General features: G+C 37.5%; 1 long non-coding RNA gene across 3 annotated transcripts; it reads right to left on the bottom strand.

The window, feature by feature from the left end:
* Positions 1-17,505: 17,505 nt before the first annotated feature.
* Positions 17,506-22,154, bottom strand: LOC311439931. Of its 3 annotated transcripts, none has more exons than XR_014695078.1 (4): positions 21,922-22,154; positions 21,622-21,775; positions 18,931-19,025; positions 17,506-18,519 (listed from the first exon to the last, which is right to left on the bottom strand). It is a non-coding gene; the product is annotated as an uncharacterized lncRNA (long non-coding RNA). The 3 variants fall into 3 exon arrangements; XR_014695080.1 differs by lacking the exon at positions 21,922-22,154 and adding an exon at positions 21,479-21,537 and having other exon boundaries at positions 21,622-21,900; XR_014695079.1 differs by lacking the exon at positions 21,922-22,154 and having other exon boundaries at positions 21,622-21,900.
* Between the last annotated feature and the right edge of the window lie 695 nt (positions 22,155-22,849).

Here is a 22,849-nt window from a genome sequence, read left to right on the forward strand (position 1 = left end):
ACTTGGGCAACATACAGACAGTTTAAGAGGCAAAGGAATGAAGAAGAAAAAGGAAAGGGAAAGGGAAAGGGAAAGGGAAAGGGAAAGGGAAAGGGAAAGGGAAAGGGAAAGGGAAAGGGAAAGGGAAAGGGAAAGGGAAAGGGAAAGGGAAAGGGAAAGAAGGGAAAGAAGGGAAAGAAGGGAAAGAAGGGAAAGAAGGGAAAGAAGGGAAAGAAGGGAAAGAAGGGAAAGGCCCAGTTGTGTCCCCTCTTTGCATAGCCCCATCATTTTCACTAGGAGGCAGAATGAGAAACAGAGAATTACTTGTACAAATATAATTCAGCAAAAGTTAAAACATTGGTGTGTTATCAGCATTGTTTTTATCACATATACTTAACATCATGTCATAAAATTTAACATCATGCAGGTTGCTGTAAATAAAATTGACTCCATCCCAGCCAGACCCAGTAAAGGGAAACTCTGAACTTTGAATACAGCTCTCAAGAGCTCATACCTAGGCATTCAAGAAAGGCTAATGGCTTTGGATACTCACCTTGAGACCATTTTCCCAGGGGTCTGGTTTTCAATAAATAAATTCTCAGTGTTTTATGAAATATAGTTTCCTTGAAGGTGCCTCAAATCTGATATCAGAATATCTCTTTGCTTCTAATACTAAAAAAATAAAAATAAAAAAAAAATACAAGCTCTGCAAAATGACTAGCTGTTTTCAAAAATCTGATCCTCAGTTGATCCACTATATTCTTAGCTATGCTAACAGGCACCAGAAAGCCTGCAAAACACCCATATCAAAATAAAATAATTAAATTTATTGATAATTAATTTCTTCTTTAGGAAAGACCCATCAGAGGTTAATATCCCACATACATCTTACTTAGGCCTCATGCTGCCATTCTGTACAAGATAAATTTCACCTCTCAGTACAATTTTATCAATTACTCCTACTCTTAATAATCACTTCAGGACTTTACAGAATTAAATGTATGAGCCAAAAATAATAGCATGAATGCCAACTTGGTTTTAATATTGAGTATGATGCAACATTGTGCTATATTTATAGAAGACTCAGAGGACCTTGGTCATTAAAAGGCAATAACGGGAGGGTCACCCAAAAAACATATTTTGATACCCAGAGTATTATAAACATCCTGAAATATTATTAAATTCAGCTAGAGGGCTATAATCCAGGAATTCTCTTGCTATATAACCAATCTTGAGCATTCCATCAAGTCAAGACCTTAGAAAGTTATATGCCTCCTCAGAGATATCTCTAATACTGAATATACATGGGAATTATTTAAAAAAAAAAAAAAAAAAGAGAGAGAGAAAGAGTAGAAAAGCAAAGACCTGCATAAGTAGCCTTTCATGGATGTCATGGATGCTCTCCAGTAGATCTGACAGTGATTCATGCATATTCCCTCTTCCTAGGGGACTGTGCCACAGGTTTTTTGTGCTCAAGTTTGCTTGTATCACATATGCTCCTTCCCCACTCACATGTTCATCCAGTGAGCTTCATTGTCTAATTTCCTTTTACAGACCTGCTCTCATTCATAGAGGAGTTGTTTGCATAATCTTCCTGGAATTTTCTACTTTCCAGTCCAGTAAGATCAGCTACATGGAATCTTACTTCTTGCCAGTTTCCAATAGTGAGGGAAACACTATGAAGATTAATAGAGTAAAAGATATTATATATTTCTTTCTTTATCCTAAAAAATTCCCCCCCCCCCCTTTTTTTTTAGGTATTATTGTTATTTTTCTGTGGGAGCCCATAGCTCTAAAATTCATATTTGCTTATAGCCAGCATAAATTCTCAGATATCATTACAACAATAGTCTGTGGAAATAATGATAACAATTATTCTTTTAGATCAAAAGATGTCATAGTGTGGTGTTCTTCCTGCTGAAGCATTTAAGGAAGATTAACCACAAGTGAATAAGCAGGTCTTGTCCTTGTAGTATCTAGATGTTCCTTCTAGAGAGACTTTACTAGATCTCTTCCCAAAGTTTTGTTCCAGATAGATCATGACCAATGTCCTGGATGGGCTGAGGTTTCATCACAGTGTACCCCCGCCAAGAGACACAGTTCCTCCATGAGTAAGTATTTTCATAGTTTACAGATAAATACAACTTTAGAAAGTCTTGTCAGGTTCAGAACCTTTTTTAAAAATATTTTTAATTCCATTGTGCTCAAAAATACTCATACGGGAGAAAGAATTCTGCTTGTACCTTTTATAATCAAATAATATGCACACTTCCTGACCTCTTCAGGTCACAGTTAATTTATTATCAGGATGAATGCAGACAGCATTGCCTTCCTTCTGCACACTCCTGAGATTTACCACATGAGATATTTTTAAGTATAAATCCCTTAACATCTGCCTTAATTTAGTAGATAAGATCATTAACAGCCATTATATCTAATCAACATCTAATCCTTGTAGAAGAGATTCATTAGCAGGATGAAATGGGAGCAGAAGCCCACTAATGATAAATGTTTATTTTCTTTGAATAAATTTCCACTAGGGAAGAGCTGGCAACACTTTAAAAAACTCTTCCAGAGCAACATTGGACTGCAGATTGAAGGATCACACTCAAGCAGCAGGTCATTAAGAATGTAGTGCTTGCTTTTATATCTGTAATCACAAAACAGGTTTTTCACAAAATGGAGAAACAGGTTGAAGTTAAAAAAGAATTGTTAGGACATTATTTTGCTTGTAGTATCAGCTGTATTCATTGGAGTACAATTCTCTTCCCTGAATGAAGATAATATTGTTCTTCCAGAAGCTTTTCACAGTATATGAGGAGATACACGGCCACATACCACAGCAAGGAAATGTCTGAGGTCTGTATGAGAGGAAAAGAAGAATGTGACTATAAAGCTACGATATTTCCTTCTCCTTTAAAGTCTCCAGGAAGATTTTCTGAAGTGTCTCACCCTGAGCTTCTGCCTTTACAAGTTAAATTACAGACTTCTGACTCTTACATTAGAAAATGAATTACAGTACCTATATATTAATGGTTTATATGTGTTGCTGTTAACTCAGTAGGTATCTAAGCAGTGCACAGCCATAATCTAGACTCCTGCCCCTAAATGGGAATAGGAGAGAGGATCAAGGAAGGTAAAAGTGTGAGAAATCATGGGCTGAGAAAAAGATAGTTTAATCTAGAAGAAATTAAAAAAATAAAAAATAAATAAATAAAAAAAATGCAAGTGATGCACAGCACAATCACTGACCACCAGACAACTGATGCCCAGACAGTCCCTAAGCAATGGCTAACTTTCCCAGTTTTATTTTTCATCAGGGTGTCATATGGTATGGAATATCCCCTTGGTCAGTTTAGGTCAGCTGTCCTGGTTGTGTCCCCTCCCAAATCCTTGTGAGGGATTCAGCCCTCTCAGCCCTCTCACTGGCAGAGCAGCAAGAGAAGCTGAAAAGTCCTTAACTCAGACTAAACACTGCTCAGTAACAACTAAAATATAGGTGTGTTATCATTATTTTCATTCTAAATCAAAAACACGGGACCATACCAACCATTATGAAGAAAATTAACTCTACCCCAGCCAAAACCAGGACAACATGGCCAGAGTGATCAGAGATCATTTGACAGCTGAAGGATGAACACAGTGATAAGGAAAACTTCTGCCTGCCAAGACCGCAAATCTTTTCCTTTTTCTTTTCTTTTCCTTTGAATTAACTGAAGAAGGTTGCAAGGCTTAAAATTAGTAGCCCTAGTAAAGTCTGTAAATAATTAAATGCTTGCTTATTTTTCTTATTTCAAGCTATTGTTCTCTCCAAAGCTTTTTCAGGCAAATGGTGGCAAAAGTCATAAATTGAAAAAAAAATAAAAATAATAAAAATTAAAAAAATATATTTTTCTGATCTAAAGATGTTCAAACATTTATTTCTTATTTATTTGTCATACCATTTTTGTTGGTTCTACAAATGTAGAAATGTCTCCTGCACTTTAATCATTTGAATAAGCAATCTTCTGCCAAATCTTCATTCATCCTTTGGCTGAACAGAGAGAATTTGAAGGATCTATGTTAAAAATATCTTGATCTTCAAAGAATCTATGTATTTCATGATTTTTTTTTTCCCTTTTAACCACAAAGATATGCTTAGAAACTACCATTTTATTTCTGGATTTTGGTTGATTTTTGCATTCAAATTACATTGAATAAAACTCATACACATCACTGAAGACAGGGACAGAAATCCAAATCTAACTCTGAGCATTTCTCCCAAAGTATCTATGTCCTATGCTATATAGAAAGGCTCTGATTTCCTCTTTCTAACCCCACCAATGCAGCATTTTGTACTGTAGTAATAACTTCAATGGCAAATATATCGAATTGACCCATCCTGACCTGACTACAAGTTGGCAGTTTCTTGATGAGTCATGAGCACGAACCACTTCATTCCAGAAAGCATGCACAGAATCTATAATTAAAATTTCATATCATGAGTATTATTAACGTTAAGATGGTGTACAAAAGACAGACTCTGATTAGAAATGAATGTAGCTGTGACTGTTATGTGTTGTTTTGAATTTAGGACTTTAAGTCTAAGTAGACTTAACAGGACAGTCCTTTCAGACAATTTGTGTGCAGGTACAACATGTCTGAGAAAACTAAATGGCTCAGGATAGAAAATAGATTCCTTGTCTTACAGTTGAGTAATAAGAGATGTCTCTGGACATCTTCAGGACTGAAGTATAGAACCTGAAGTGCTGACCAGCTTCAGGCTCTTCCAATGAATCAATCCTAAACTCACATTGTGGTTGACTACTGAACATGTCCAACCTAAGTTCATCAAAATGTCTCAACTTTGAGAAATAATAGCATTAGATTACTTTTAGAAAAATTCTTGACACTCAACCCACAAGACCTCTAACTTCTGATCAGCATGACCTCCAGACTGTGGCACTGGTGTACACTACCAGGTACAACTGTTAGTTATGTTCTGAATTCAAGGGCAGCTCTTCCATCTGGGATCTATATTTTCTCATGTAAGCAGCCTGCCCCAGCTTAAAAGTTCAGGCTACCTACAAATTCCATCTGTCTTCATTGCAGGTTACATTAAAAAATAAATAAATAAATAAATAAATAAAAATCTGATCACCTTTCTGCCTGAGCTGTCAGACCTTTTAGGGTTGCTGCAGGCTTAGAACAAAATGAGGTGCTTTGCATTGAGCACAATCAAATGATCTTCCCAGGAGAATAAGCACAAGAGCTACAAAAACTCTTTTACAGGTATACATGGAAGATAAGTATCTACGTTGGCCTAAAAATGGCTTTGGTGACAGTCTGGACAGAACTGTAGGCACCATCTTTGGTTCATTTCCTGGTCAGATTTTTACATACACAGAAATGGTGTCCTGAATCTTAAACTATTTCTTCCAGCTCAGGGATTTTCAGAGTTCATCAAAAGTAAATTAATATCAGTCTTTAGAAAACTCTTCATAATTCTGTTATGAAATCTAAAAGAGAGACCTATTTACTATTTGCCCTTTGTATTTGTCCTTTCACATCAAGTTAATCTTCCTACACCCCTCATTTTGCATACTTATCTCTGTCCTTTTTTTTTTGTTGTTGTTGTTGTTGTTAAAATCTAAAATCCATACAGAAATTGCACTAATGTGGGGTTTGACACGCCATAAGAAGCCCTGTCAATTTGGGGGATATTTTATTAATCTCTTATTTCAGCTGTGATAACACTCAAGAAACAAGATGAGCAGCCCCAGAGATAATTTTTACAGTGATATATGCAGCTACAGATAGGACTTAACACCAAGGTCAGGAAAATTCACACAATCTGTTTGAGAACATAATGTTGCAAAACTGAACTCATAAATAGACTTTGAGGGAAAAAAATGAACAGAGATGAACAGTGAAAAGTGCATGCTCATTTGGCACAAACCATCTACTCAATATTGACCTCTACTCAGAAAATACCTTTCTCAAGACACGAAATGAGTCTCCATCAGATTGCTCCATTTGGGATTTAGTGTTTTGTCCTTTTCTGAGCTAGAGATATTTCTTTTTCTACATGAATTCTTGAAAGCTGCTTTAGAAGCTGGTCAGTAAAGGGCTATCTATATTTTTGCCACTCTCCTAAAGACTCTCCTAAAGACTCTCCTAAAACCTATATGGTGGTGCACTACCAAATATCCACTCAGCTCATGGAAGGAGAGAACAGGAAGTACAGGAAGGGTTCAAGGGCAGAGAAATTCAACAAGGATCACTACCTCCAACCCAAAGTGAAGGATTGTGAAGCGCAGGGCTTGGATAGACAGTAATCAATGTTTTCTTGAACCAGTGACTGTGTAAGTGATCATCGGATCAACACCTACTGTCCCTTATATTCAGCCTGTTAGTAGATCACTGATGTAACTAATTATATGCTACTTTTCCAGGAAAAAAAAAAAAAAATTACCTGTGGAGAATGGATAAGGAGAATCCTTCACTATAAGCACTACCCAGTAATTTTTTTAAAAGACCAGATTAACTACAACAAAGTCATTTCTGGGATAATAAAGGCTATATTTTCAAGAAATATGTGATTTCAATGCGCACTGGAATAAGAGCATGCATTTCTGCAAGGGGAAGCACTGGGCATTTGGATGATTCTGAATAGGTTACTGTCTGTTGTGTATATAAAATAAGGATGTTTCAGGTTGGTCTAGTGATTTAATTCAATGTATCGTAGTTTCATAAAGTAGGCATGTAAGAAGAGACAGAGATGAATACAGCATATATTGAAGCTGGTGTCTGAACCCAGTGTGTGCCAGAGTCAAGAGCAAAAACCCTTAGTATTCATCAGGGCCAGATTTCACTCTGGGCACAATATATTCCTTAACTTGTCTAGAGAGTGGATAGGACAATCACAAATAATCATCAGCTTCACCTCTGTGTACTAAATCCTGGAACAGCTGGATGCTAGTACACACTCATACAGCAGAGACATCTACATTTACGACAGGGAACACCCACACCTGAACAATGCCAGTGGGAAACCACATGTTCCGATTTTTACAAACAGCCATAGGAAAAAAGACATTTCAAGGAAGTGCTAAAAACATACTGTAAATTTAGCAAAAATAAGCAGCAAGTCAGCATCATTTAGAGTATTTTAAGAGCTCAGGTTCAAGGAGCTTCCTACTACTCACCTGTTTCACTTCATTCATGTTACATGGACAACAGGTTAATCCACTGCATTGCTTTTCCACCTACTTCGCTGTTCTGCCAAATCAATTTATGTCAGTGAGGTTTGTTTCACTCACATGCCTCCAGGTACTTACTTATACTTGGGACTTGTGCTTTTTGTTGTTATTGTTGTTTTTGCCCTGAGCAAGTTATTTTGGTTGCTGAAGCAATGCACCACTATACACAGAGTGCTAAAACTCAGAATGCAAATAAAGAAACAGGTACACTGTGTACTGAATTCAAGCGTTAACAAAAGTTTCGCCATACACACTCCTTGTTTTTCTGTGGAGGGAGGCGTAATTCAAGCAAAACCACTATTTTCTGCACAGTAACACCACAGGACCAAGTTCTGTCACCTTTATTCTTTTAGAGCAAGTCTGATTACATACACGGGGTTCACCACAGGAGTTAAGTTAGGTTATGCCTTAAGGCACAGCCCTGAGCAAAGAGTGCAAACAAGGGATCCAAAGGCTAAGAACTGCTCTGAGAAGGTTAATTATTTCTTTCACTCCCTCATTTATTTCCTCCATTATTTTTTTTTTTTAGTTTTTGAATTACAGGGGATAGAATATAACAGGTCTATTTTTCATCTGGAAAAAAAAAATGAGCTGGAGTTGAAGGAAATAAAGTCTTGATTTTTAGTTCTGGTGTGTTGAGCTAACCATGGACACCCTGCCACTCTATCACTTCCCCTCCTCAACAAGACAGAGGGAGATAATAAAATGGAAAAGCTTATGAGTCAAGATGAAGACAGGGATATCACTTATCAGTTACCATCATGGGCAAAACAGACTCAACTTGGGGAAGACTAATTTAACTTATGACCTATTAAAAATAAAGCAGGTTGATGGAAAACAAAGGCAAAACTAAAACCGGCTTCCTTTCCTTCTGACTCGCTTCTTGCAAAGCTCAACTTCACTTCTTCCTTCCCAACTCTTCTTCCTCCTCCACCCTGAACAGCACATGGGGTGGGAAAGGGGGGTTGTGGTTAGTTCATAACACTTCGCCTGAGATGCTCCTTCTTCCTTACACTTCACTGGCCTTGGTGTCTGCAGGGTTGCTTCTCTCTACATTTTCTCACTCCCCTCTTCCAGCTGCTGCTGTATAGAAGTTATTTCCCTTTCTTAAATCTGCTCTCACAGAGGCGCAACCATTGTCGCTCATGGCTTGGCTTTGGGCAGTGGTTGGTCCATTTTGGAGCTGTCTGGAAAGAGCTGTGTCCAACATGGGAGCAGGTCCTCATTTGTTCAATCACAATTTGTTTAAAACTTGCATATGCAAAGTATAATGAAAAAAAAAATGCTTCTAAACAAGAGAGAGGAAAGACAGCATGGGCAGACACATAGTGACCCATTAAGGGTCTGTTCTGTCTTTGAAATATAGCTTAGTATTTTGAGTCATATCTGTGACTGCACTGTTTAAAGAGTGGAAGGAGTAACCTGTGATCTGAATCCAACTTGCTCTTCTCTTGCATTTATGAAAGCAGCTATACAGAGAGGATGAATGCCCCCAGCATGCGTTTGGCCTGGCCAGCTAGCACTCTGCCAAACAATTCCTGCCCACAGCCAGGGACTTAGCCTGGGCCAAGAACCATTCCCAATAGACAGCTTAATTGGGAAGAGTTTTGAAGGGAAAGAGTGTTTAATAGTATAAATAAACCATGCCATGCCAGTTGGCCTCAGTTCCAGAGACAAGTCCCGAGCATATATAATTTATTAATATAAAGCATACCTAATAAGAATGCATGAAAGAAGATAATGACTAAGCACATCTCTTGGATCATTGGCCATTCACATGCATTTCATCGACCAAGATTACCATAGTTCATCCACCATTTTTCTCTCCTACAGAAAATGGGAAGCACGAAAATAGATACTTCCTACATTCAGCGTACTCATAAAGATCATTTCAGTAATAAAGACCTTGCATTTGTTGTATTTCTCTGGCTGCTCTCAAACATGTGCTGAAAAGCTAGAGCAGAAACTGGATACCTATATCTTATATCATCAAACCTAACACTATGTGCATCAGTGTATCTAGAAGACTCAACTGAGACCATTGTCCTACTAAAGGTTTGGGAGCTGTCTTCCCCACACACAGCTTGCTGGTTAAATGTCTCTGGTACTGAATAGCTGAAAGTAGGTCACCTGGGACTACAATAAACAGCCTTTTTTTCTAAGGGGCTGAGTGTGGTCAGCACATCTGAAATGTTCACACCAGCCCAATCTGAGAGAGATTATTTTTGGGCCTTGATATTACAGCATTTAACAATTTTTGGATATTTAATTCTTCAATAGAGTTTGCTCTCACCAGGATTTATGGGAATCTTGCTTAATTACTGCAGTACTGGCAGTCCTCCAGCTCACATTCCATGCTGTCCTGCTTCCAACCTGATCTGAGCCATGCTACCATTAATGGCTATATATTTACTAATATACAAAAAGGACAGGGACCTCTGATGCTTATGCCAACCCTTTCGGCACACTTTGCACCAAACTAGATAAACCACACTAGAAGATCAAAATCCAAACTTTCTGTTGCATTGGACCACAGGCAGTGCTAACCCCTAAACCATATCTGAACACTGTTTGAGAGAGCTGACTCTCACTAAAGATATGCCAGGCTAACAGAGTATGTGGATGACAAACCATGCAAACCATGTGTTCTGGCAATGTTACTGTATTAATGTGGTTGTAAACTTTTAATGCTCCATTGCTCCACAGACATTTGGAGACATGTTTACTCTGTTTGTATAATGATCATCTATCCTTTCAGAAGAAAACATACATGTATATAGGCACACACATACCTATATGTGACAAAATACCTTCCCACCTCCCTCCTTCATGTTAGTCCTAGAAAGAGTCATAACAGGTTTCCCTATTAGAAGGGCATGTCACTTCTCAAGGTCACCATTTTCTTTATAGCAGTGGCTGATACCCTTTGTACTGCATACCACCAGCCAGTTGTCAATGTTACTTTCAAATTCCATGAATAATCACGAAGGAATTATCAGACTGGATATGTTTCATCCTATATTACCTCCAGATTTTGGAAACATCCTAAATATACTGTATAGTGTAAAATGGTGCATCCATGGCTTTCTGTAAAGAAGTGTTATCAAGTAAATATATGTGTGTAATTAGTGATAGTTGTGTAGTTGTGAGTAAATCAGTACACCCATTTATAATTTGGATATACAGAATTTATTCACACCTAACTTACATGAGACCAGATATTAAACATATCCCCAAAATACTTATCCATTTGAAATAAAAATTGCAGCACAGTACTTAACAGGGAAAAAACAAAACAAAACAAAACAGATAAAATAAAACAAAACAAAACAAAACAAAACAAAACAAAACAAAACAAAATAAAATAAAATAAAATAAAATAAAATAAAATAAAATAAAAAAATAATAAAATAAAATAAATCGTGTTTTGTGATAACAAAGGGTGGTCATACTTTAGTTTGCTGCAATAATATCTTGTGACAATTTCACCCTGATAGGCAGCTAAACTCCACCACAACCACTCTCTCATTGCCCCTCCTCATAGGAAGAGGGGGAGAAAATATGATGGGAAAGGGCTAAAGCACTGGGATAAGAACAAGGAGATTGCTCACTGATTACAAAAGGCAAACATCTCCCAACGTAGGGAGATGATATTGCCTACTGCCTATCACTAGCAAGCTAGAGCACTGAGAACTAAAATCAAAATGAAAACACCATTGCCCCATCCAGTCTTCCACCTCCTACCCCCCAGGCAGCACAGGGGAATGGGGAACGGCTGCGGTCAGTCCCTGATGCTTCGTCTCCACTGCTCCTTCATGGTCACTCTCTGCCCCTGCTCCACGTGGGGTCCCTCCCACGGGATGCCATCCTTCCTGAACTGAGCCTGCAGCAGCTGCCCACAGGCTACAGCTCTTCAGGAACTGCTCCCACATGGCTCCGTACCATGGGGTCCATCCCTCAGGAGCAAACTGCTTCAGCACAGGCCCCCACGGGTGGCAGCTCCCCCCAGACCCTCTGCTCGTGCATGGGCTCCTCTCCACGGGCTGCAGCTCCTGCAGGGGCTCTCCATGGGCCGCAGCCTCCTCCAGGCCACATCCACCTGCTCCATTGGGGACTCCTTCCTCCTTCCCAGGCTGCAGCATGGAGATCTGCTCCATGTGGGACCTGTGGGCTGCAGGGGGACAGCCTGCTCTACCAGGGACGTCTCCTCAGGCCACAGGGGAACTCGTGCTGTGTTCCTGGAGCGCTTCCTGCACTCCTTCAGCACTGACCCTTGTTAGCAATACGATCCCCTATGACTCCTTAGCACACCTTCAACCATTGAGACTGCACGTGCTCAAGAGCTACCCCCACTACCAAAACCTTGCTACACAAACTTAATACACATCAGAGGCAAAATGACGTAGAGCGCTTGCATCACAGCCCATTATGAGCATGACACAACGTGACAAGCAATGCTTTTTCCCAAAGGACCTACAAAATGAAAAGGCTTGCTATACCAATTCTCAGTCACAGAATTGCACAGTCGTTTTTTTCTCACAGTTCAAGTTACTGCCCACCAAAAGTAAACAGGCAGTAGACTGAAGCTCTGTATCACTCATGGGCCGCTACAGGATACCATTGCTCATAAAACAAAGCTGTGGTGGATGAGAAGAGGGAGTATTAGTAACACAAGAAAAAAGGAGCATTGCATCTGATCAGCCTGGAGTGATCTCATGAAGAATGCAGGAAGTTTGGGAGATCTGCATAAGTACCTCAATACTGCACTGATATAGTGCATTCAAAGTGTAGTTAGGGCCATCAACTGTTACTGGTGAGCAAAATAACTGAGTATCATGATGTAAGAAAATTACCTAATGATAATCATGATTTCTGAGGAAGCCCTTCTGAATTAATTTAATTCACCCTTATTTATATAGACCTAAGATATTCCCTTCTGGTCAGAAAATTATGCTTAGTTTTAAAATTACTTTTTAGATTACTTTTTTTTTTCTTTGAATCATTTTTCTTTGAGAGAGAAACCTAGGCCCCTTAAATTGCTTACATTTAAATTATTTTGGATATACCCAAGGACATTCTAAAAAAAACATTTTCTCAGTATACTTAAATATGCTAAACGTTAATCAGATCCTCGATCTCAAGAAATGTACTTGAGTGTTTTAATCCTGAAAGAGTTTTGTTATTCTTATTAAGACAAAAGATTTTTCTTGCAAGTAGATGTAAGTAACACATTGTTGTTCTGTGTTCTGCTATTCTTCCTTTGATTTATTTTTTTTAGTGGAAAGCAAATAAAAGTTACAAAACACTAATTAAAGAAATGTGTCTCCTAATATGACAAATTTCTCTTCTAATTAAAAATAAAACAAAATGTTTTATTAAGTAAGGGCAAATTATTTAAGGCAGCAACACCTTTTTACCATGGTACAAAGTTGCAACTGCCTAGATAAATCCTGAGTGCTATATTGTACTTCTGGTAAAGATGCAAGAATTGAAGGCTGACATTTTAAAACCCAAATCGTTAGATGCTTTCTTTACTAGCATTTTACTTGACTGCTTTTAATTCCACAAAGTTGATATATGATACTGAAGTCTAGCACACAATAAATTTCACCCTGAGTGGACAGAGGTGCTGTCAAGTCTTATCATCTTTAGAATGAAGGCAGAAGACCCTGGCACAATTCACTTCTAATTAAATTTTACTCTCCATTGAACACTGCTGAAGTTCACAGTTGCTGGCAGCAGAGGAAAGGCTGTGGTGCTATGCCTGATACATCTACTGCTCCTTCTGCGTTTCTGTAAACATCCTTGTAGCTTATCACCTCATCAAAGCTCCAAGCTTCATTCTGAATACACTAAGAATAAAACAGGCATGTTATATGTTGCTTCTGGATCTAGATAAAAGTCAAGTGCAGAGTGAACCTTTCTAAATCCAAGACTTACTTGTTTTAAATTATGGATAATGACACAAACCTTGAGGACAAGTATATAATATTAAATATTTACACAACTCCCTCAGCTGCTATAAATAGGTGTTTTAAAACTCTGTTTTGTTCTACTTTTCTAAAGTAAGAGAATGTACATCCCATTTAAAGGGCAGGAAAACTGTCAATCTACTCCCTACATGGAAGAAGGGGCAAATAAACACAAATCCTTCTCCATTAAATACTTTTTTAACATTCTGCTATATCCTGATGCTTGTGGTAACTAAATAGGAAGTTGATTGTGACTTTATTGCGGTGTTCATAACCCTGTGACTGTTACACTGTGTTGACACTGTCTCAGGTGCCTGTTTTAACTTCATATTTAGGTTGTATTTTTTTCAGGGCAGGAAATGTTGAAGCTATGAAGCTACCTTGTACAAAGTGATACCAAATCATCAGGGTTGTTACAGGTAACAAGTCACCAGAAAAAACAAAAACAAAAAAATGTTACCTATGAGAAAAGCTGGTGTGACCCTTACTCGTGAATTGTGGGGAACATATAACAGCAAGTCACAGCTGATAAATGAGTTATGGAACTCTTATTTAGAAAGTTGAGGTTGAAGGGACCTATGGAGATCATCAAGACAGGATCAGCTAGACCAGGTTGCCTAGGGCTATATTCATTCAGGTTCAGAATATATCCACTGATTTCCACAACCTTCCTAGGCAACTTCTTCGAGATTTTGACCTATCTCATGCTAAAAAACTGTTGTTTTTGTTTGCTTGTTTGTTTTTTGTATTGTTCTTCCTGTGTTTAAATGGTATTTCCTATATTTCAGTCCTTGCACATTGTATCTTGTCTTGTCATTGGACTACTATGCTCTTGTTACCAGAATTTCCCATGAGTCTCAAGGACCTGGGATTCCCAAAAATAAGTCATACTATTAAAGATGAAGGTAAAGAACTCAAGATGCTCCTTGAAAATTGGCTCTTCTGATCTTCCTCTTCTCTTTAGAACAGTATCTCATGGTATTCTTCCAAGAAGTTCTCTGAATTTCTCAAAGACTCTTCTTCGGAAGTCCAGGGTTATGATGCCTGGGTCCTTCTTCTCATATGCTGACTCCACTGCTCCATGGTCACCGCAGTCCAGTCTGCCCCCAAGCTTCGTGTTCCAGCTAGTTCTTCCTCATTTGTAAACCCAAGAATCTTATGAGTTAAAAATAAGCAAATGAAAATAATAGAAAAACTTAAACAAGCACAAGGTGTTACAAATAATAGCTCTAAACTGATTAATATTCTGTGTGAATCTGACACTGAGAATCTACAATGCAGACTGGTCTCTACACATGGACCTCACCTGGACTCTAGTATAAGAATAAGCTGCCATTTCCAACCAAGGAAGTATAAGGGGATAGACTATGAAGCATAGTGTTTTTTGTATGCCTTGTGGATTTAATTACTGAAATCAGCCCTCAAGACAATCTTGTAATATTGCTAAATAACTGCTTTGAATTTAGATATGAGATATCTTTTATATATATATATATATATTTATTTTTTTTCCCTCTCATTTTAACTTCCTTCAGCAAATTGCTTTTTGCAAGGAGATAGAAAAAAAAAAAAAATCCAAAATATAACTGGGGCTCTTTTTCCATGTCCTGAACAACCTGAACAACCAATAACTAATAACTAATTTTATATCAATATTATAATATTTAAAGAAACCTTTTCAATCTGAATTTTAAATATCATTTTTAATCATGGAAAGTTGTTTTGTTACAGCATTACCTTAAAATAACCGGAATAATTTTCCCCTCTTCACAAAATTTCTGAAACAATTAGTCTTTGAAGAAAACCTGGGTGGTTCTGACTTCTCCCAGAATTTTTGTTTTAAATTAAAGAAAAACTTTTCCCATGGATTTAACTAAAAATGCCTCTAAAAGAGAGATTTTATTAGCAGATTTTCAAAACAGGATCTTTACCTTAGGATAAAGAAACACATGTAGACTACTTATATTTTCCAAGGTTAAAATGATTAGCTTGTTCAACAAAAGTGAACATTGGTCTCGCTTTCTTGACAACATCTGCCGTGTTGATGGTGGCTATATATTGTTACGAATGAAGATTCTCAGTAGAATGATGCACAAGGTGGGATTTTGTTTTGTTTCATTTTTTAAGAGAAAAAAAAAAAAAAAAGCAAAATGCCAAAGTGTTAGCAAAATTGGCTTCTGCCCATCAGGACTTTTAATCTGTCAAAATATAAAGAGTGAATTGGTAAAAGCAAGCACTGAAAAGGTTGCAAGGTTCTAAATCCTACCTACTACTTTTTTACATATTGTTCTTTTGTCTACTGTGTGTCTTTCTTCAAGTGCTTTATAACAAGACAGTTAAAGCAAACATGGAACTTTTCTTAAGGCCCTACATGAGTTGATTGGGACCTTAGTCTGGGAATATCACAGTAATAGTAGTAATAAGAAAGTAAGTAAAAAATAGTAAGAAACATAGATGCTTTTCACCATTATTAGTGACAAGATGGAAAGGGACAAATCCCTGGCTCAGCTGTCACTATTCTTTGTATAGTTGATCTGGCAGGGAAAGTTGTCTGAATTTGCCCTTTTGGAGGCCACCAAGAAAATACCATCACCAGAGGAAGAAGGGAGGACTGGGAGGACTTGTGAGAACATAGTTAGCTCCACATCATTCTCTCTCAAATTTATTTGTGGGAAGAAGCAGCTTACACAAGAAACCTTCATGTGAAAAATGCCTTACTTTACTATGTAGCCCTAGACAATCTTTGTGTCCGAGAAGTAAAAGCTGACATAAAGTTCAATTTTCAGTTTCCATAGGTCCTTCAACAAAATCTTTGACTGTCTACATCCTCTTCATAGCAATATATATCATTAATGGGGATGCTATTATTTAACACATTTATAAAGCTTAGAAAGCTCATATTTTAAAATTTGGATAAGACAAACTGTCTAGAATTACCTTTTTATTATTGTTCCTGATAATTATCCAAGTCAGAAATTTGAACCCAAAAAATGTGCATTTGCCTTTTTAGATTGTAACAGATGGATAAGAAGAAAGTTCTCTCAGGAGAGGGATAATAAAAGCCAGATGAACAGAATGCTTGCACAATCAGAGTCCTTAGCCAGTTAAGAGTAGTCATCACAACTGTCCACCTGTTTTCACTTCACTTGGTGGTATTTCTCTTAAATATGAGCAGAAGTATAATACAAGAAATACGAGTAACTGACGTTATCTACCTGAACTTGTGCAAAGCATTTGGCACTGTCCTGCAAGACATCTTTGTCTCTAAATTGGAGAGACATGGATTTGACAGATGGACCACTAGGTGCGTAAGGAATTGGCTGGATAGTCACATTCAAAGAGTTGTGGTCAGTGGCTCAATGTCCAGGTGGAAATCAGCAATGAGTGGTGCCCCTCAGGGGTCAGTATTGGGACTAGCACTGTTTAACATCTTTGTTGGTGACAAGGACAGTGAGATTGGGTGTACCCTAAGCCAGTTTACCAATGACACCAAGCTCAGTCGTGCAGTTGACACACTGGAGGAAGGGATGCCATCCAGAGGGACCTTGACAGGCCTGAGAGGTGGGCCTGTGAAAATTTCATGAGGTTCAACAAGGTCAAGTACAAGGTCAAGGCAATCCCAAACATAAATGTAGTCAGGGCAATGAGTGGATAAAAAACATCCCTGCAAAGAAGGACTTGGGGATGAACAGATCAACATGAACATGTGCTTACACCCAGAAAGACAGCTGCATCCTGGCTGCATCAAAAGCAGCATGACCAGCAGGGCAAGGGAGGTGTTTCTCTCCCCCCCACACCCCTCCACTCCTGTGAGATTCCATCTTGAGTCCTGCATTCAGTTCCAGGGTCCCCAGCACAAGAAGGATGTCAACGTATTAGAGCGAGTGCAGAGGGCCACAATGATCAAAAATCTGGAGCATCATTACTATGAAGACAGGCTGAAGGAGCCGGGGATTGTTCAGCCTGGAGAAAAGAAGGTTCCAGGGAGACCTTATAGCAGCATTCCAGTATTGAAAGGGGGCCCACAGGAAATCTGGAGAGGAACTCTTTACCAGGGAGTGCAAAGGGTAATATTCTTAAACTAAAAAAAGTGTAGATTTAGATTAGATATTAGGAGGAAATTATTTACTATGAAGTAGTGAGGCACTCTTACAGAGAAGCTGTGGATTCCCCATCCCTGGAATTGTTCATGACCAGGTTGGATGGGACTTCAGGCAACCTGATCCCTGATCTAGTGGGAGGTGTCCCTGTCTTTGGCAGGGGCTTGGCAGGGATGATCTTTAAGGTCCATTCCAACCCAAACCATCCTATGATTTTATGAAGTTAGTACTGAGAAATAATCTTGTGTATAAAAGGGTTGTCCTGGACAAACTTAACTCTAATATTTTAAACTGCTTACCATTGGGTTTCTCTCCTCTCCACTGCTAGTATACTTTTTTGTGGCTGTCTTCTGACTTTTACCATCAAAAAACAACTCTCATTTCCATTACAAGTATGCACTATATAACTTGGTAGAACTGAAGCCTAAGGGTATGACAAATATCGGTCAAGAAGATTTTTTTTACATCCTAAAATTGACATTTTCCAGGGATTTTGTCTTATGAAGAAGCCACTGGTTTCAGAATTGGAAAGCTTTGTCCATCTCATTGAGTACACAAAAAAATGGGTATTTGTAACATCAGACATAGTATTGACTGGAAGGAAAAGTAAACTGACATCCAATGGATAAATACTTATGAAAGTTACTTCTCATTTGTTTTTCACACTGGTGATATAAATATTGTCTTTATCCCATAGCTTCTTATTTCATTGCTCACAATGTTTTAAATGAAAGCACTGTGCTGTTCATGTGTATATAACTGATTTAAATTCACAGAAGAAATACACCAGAATGAGCTTCATTTTGAGTTAAATCCTGCCAGATGTTGAGGATTCTTAATTTCGATGTCAATGGGACTCAAGGACGATTCACTGTTTGGCACCAAGTACTCAATGCCAGCCACTCCACAGTGCCTCTGGCACTACGTGTTCAAATGCACCATCTCCAAGGATATCATTAATGCTGGTACACAAAGCCAGCAATTGGCCTGTGTACCTCCAAAGCTTCATGTTGGCTGTATTGATCACAATCCTGCCAGGCAGTGAACTCCTTTCACAGGAACGTTCTGGAAATCAACATACGCTACTGGTGATCCAAGAGGCATCAGACGCCATCTGGGTATGCTCATAGTTAAACCACAAAGCTGATGATCTTTAAGAAAATTCCTCAGTAAGGTACATTTGTCATATGTGAGTTGCTGTTCAGACATTGGGCAGTAGAATAGGGCCTGTACAGAGAAAACATCATTAGTCCAGAAACATCTTAGTAAATAGACACCAGGGGAATATGCACAAAGAAAATAATATGATAAAAGTTCAAGATCAATAAGGGAGAAGGAAATTTTTCTCCCATTCAAGAATATTTGTAGGATTAGAAGAATCTCCCTTCATTCTGCAAATACAAAACCTTTTAAAATGTCTTTTAAACCTGAGACGGACTCTCCAACCCTTAAATAGTCTAGCTATTTAACATATCAGTTTCTACAGTCTAGGAGAAGCTATCATCTCCTGAGCTATGGAGTCTTCAGCCCCAAAATTTTGTGATTTATTTTGTGATTTGGATGAAAATGAAATAACTCCTGTAGCCATGGCTGGAAGGGGAGCCTGACTAACACGCAGGGTTTGTGTCACTTACTCACCTGGTAGGAGACCTTGCTTCAGACACAAACAAGGCAGAGTTTCATAATGAAAATCCATATGTGGAAATATTGCTGTCATCATCAAGGCCTTCTGACTGTACAAGAAGAAAAACGGTGTTTCTAACTGAGGTTAGACAAAACATCGACTCACATATAGCTGAATCTCCTGTAGAGAAAGCAGGCTCTAGTTTTAACATGAACTAGCTGGTTAAGGTGAAGACTTTGCAGAGGTCTGGAATTTGCCTTTACTCGCTAGTTTTTTAAAGTGTAAAATTTTCCACTAGGAAGCAATGCATCTTTTTTCCAACATACTAAAGATGAATCTTTTGAAGGAAAAACTTTCTAAAAACATAGGGCAAATGTGGGTGTTATCAACAGCCTAAGTTTCTTGTACATTAAACTGTCTTGCTAAATGTAGTATTTTTTTTCTTAGTCTTAGTCTATACAGTATGAGTCCATTGTTTAAATCATATCTACTCTCTAGATTTTTGCTTAGAATGTGGATTATTCAGGACATGGAGTGAACAATACTATTTTTGGAACTTTTTGTGATATTTGATTTCATAAAAAGATTGTCACATACCAGACCCTAAACAAGTGTACTTTTTGCTTGTCTCTGTTGCTAAATTTAACTTAGCTCTCCAGAGATTAAATACAGATTCATTAAGCTGCTGCACGCTTTTATCCATTCTCGTGTTCCTGAAAGATTTCTCATTTATTACAAAGAAAACATGGCTAATTGTTAATTAGAAAGTGCATACAAATGTGATAGGATTTAATTAACTCAAACAAATACAACTCAAACTTTAATAAAAAGATTTAGTTGTGTGTGGTTTTTTCTCTCTTTTTTTTTTTTTTTTTTTTTTTTTTTTTTTGATTTCCTGAGAAAAGTATAGATTCACAAAAGTCCTATTTAACATCCCAGTTACTCTGGGGCCTTGGTTTACAAAGAAAACCCTAAAATACAGTTGAAAATCTCCAGTCTGTGCTTCAACCTTTGCTGAAACAGTTTTCCAAAGTTCTTTCAACAAGAAAAATATCATGAGAAAGCAAGTCCATAACTATTAGATTCCCCACAGAAAATAAATAAATAAATAAAAATCCTTTGTATCCTGGAAATGCTAAAATTTACTTTTCAAATAAAATGATTGATTTCAAAGACATTTTACATTAAATTATTTTGGTTGTGTAGGTTATAGCTTGACTCAGCAGCAACCACATTGCGCAGAATCTCTGCCAAGTCAAGTTAATATCAAATTAGGATCTCTCTTCCCATTGACCTCTGAATATTCAGGAACATGAAGAATCAGGATGTAAAATACGCAGAGTATGCAATAGAATCCTAGTATTTGGGACTCAAAGCTCCCAGCTTACCTTTCTAGTAAATTCGGCTTGTAATGTTACAGACTAATTAATAGGTTTTAAAAATAACATTAAAGATAAATTACCATTTAAGTTAAGAGATTAAAATTTACAGTTATAATTCATTGTATAATTTAGGCTTAATTTAGGCTTAAATGAATTTATGTGAAATCTGAGAAACAGCAGAAAAATATATGAATTGCATATAAAAGTGGAAGTGTTTGAAAGACTTCAGATTGATGGATGCAATAAAATGAAAATTTCTCTTTATCACACACTGTTTAAATAAAAGTTACTGATTCCTTCTGGCAGGTGTCCAATGATAGTCTAGCAGAAGGCATATATTTTGTCTGTAACAGGACTCCTGAAAAATAGTGGAATATGAAGGATTTACTGGAAAGTCTCTCAGATTCATTCACAAGTTTCTCTCTGATGGAAAGTCCTGTTGGTGAAACTTGTGCTGTATTAAATTTGCTCTTATCTACTATTTAATAATTACAGGGTATGTCTAATTTCCCACTTTTCAGTTTAAAAAGAAGGAAGGAAATGAATATTCCACTCCCTTAAAGTGCATTGGGATAGGGGCTTAAAACAAACACAAAAAGTGATACTGCATAACATAATCTAGAGATAGATCAAAGAGAATTTAAAAACTATAGAAATAACTGCAAAATTAAGAATCCAAAACAGCCTCAAGAATCCATACATATCAAACAGTCCTAGGGTCATAATATACCTGCTGTTTCTATGTTGAGGAAGAAAATCAACAAAAGAAAGGGAAAAAAAAAAAAAAAAGTTTAATCTGAAGTAGTAGTAGAGATCAGACCCTTAAACATGGGTAAACATCTCTGCTTTGTAGAGGGCATTTATTGCTTGTAGACAGGTATTCAGACATTGGTCCCTGAAACAGTTTTTAAATCTGTATAATGTGTTAATAAGTACAATGTTCTACTGGTAATTTGCAGAGACAGAGTCTTTTGTGTATTAATAAAAAAATACATATGGGGCCAAAAAAAAAAAAAATGAAGACTAAAGCCAAAAAAATCTGGGTTGGATCTGCTGATCTGCCATTTTTTCTACAAAAGTTTCAGTGTTTCAATATCTTGTCTTGCAAACTGCTACATTTCCATATCCATACTATTTTCTTCAAAAGGAAATGATTTTACATGCAGATTTGAGGACTCACCACTTTCAACACAATCTGCAAAACTCAGTTGCTCTGGACTGTGCACCATCACAGGGTACCTATGTATCACCATCTTGCAGGTTAAAAATAAATTTAAAAACAAAAAAAGGGGGGGAAGGAAGGGGCAGAAAGATCAGGCTTACACAGAGTTGGTCATCCACTTTTCTGGTCACCCATCCCATCAGTGCCTTAGGTGTGAGAGACTATCCTTTCTGCTTAGCTGAAATATCTTATATTTGTAATTGCAGCTCTACTGTGATTAATATTGCATTCTTCCCAGTGCAGTCAGCATATCAGCTGCAAAATTAGGAGGGATGGTAAAGCATTCAGTGAGTCTCTCTATCTTACTTATGTTCTTTTTAAAAAAGTTATCCTGCAAATCTTTATAAATTGCAATTAAAAAAAAAAAATCAAATACACAAAGAAGCATGTTCTCTATTTACCATTTTTCATGGGTTGAGAAAAACCATGCCACTTTATGACCCTAATAACTAGTGTGACTTTGAACACCATAATACAAAACATCTGTGTCCACTCCCACAGTGACCAATAAGAGCTAATTTTCTATAGCCAGGACAAATTATTATCTTCAAGGATGATAGCATCTGTCTCTGTGATGTATAAACATGTCTTCCCCTTTGGCCTAAGAGAAGATTCATCTAAGCAAGGGAGCAGAAACAGGGGCATTATAGCAAGGATACCCCTTGTGGGAAACCAGCTGTTAGCTATTTATCTTTGTATGGCCGATGAGCCTTTATCCAACATACAGCTGTTCCTTACTCTCCTCCTTATTAGCTACACCTGCCTCAAGCAGATGAGTGTGATTGTTAAATGTTTTTCTGAGTATTTAAAGTTTTATACCTGTTTTTAGTATTCCCTTGTTCTGACAGGTAGTAGTTTAAAGACATTGTCAATTTATCTTCACAGTAAAAAATAGACAGGCTTATTTTTATTTTTATAGAGATGAATGAATTAAATATTCCATGTATTTTAAGGTATTAAAAATCCAGGCAAGACAGCTGTTTTCTTCTATCTGTCTATGAATTCTTAATGCAGCTATAACATTATGTGACCTCAAAATTTTTACTGAGGCTGAAATTTCCCATAGGAAACACGTTCTTCTAAGCATATGTCACACAATTCTTCCTCTTTGTATAAGACAGCTAAACATTTAGTGGCCAGTTAGGCCAATTACAGTGCCATTTTTCCAGTCAGATGACAGCACTGGTTTTGGCAGCACAGAAGCAGAGAGGACATTTTCTATCCACTCACATGGTCTTATACTGGATACATAAGGTACGTTTGCTTCCTACCCTACCTTTTGTTATAATTGTTCTTAAATCTGTTCTCATCTGCAGTGAATACTCATAT

This window comes from Aythya ferina, assembly GCF_964211825.1.
Source record: "Aythya ferina genome assembly, chromosome: 1".
Taxonomy (NCBI): Eukaryota; Metazoa; Chordata; class Aves; order Anseriformes; family Anatidae; genus Aythya; species Aythya ferina.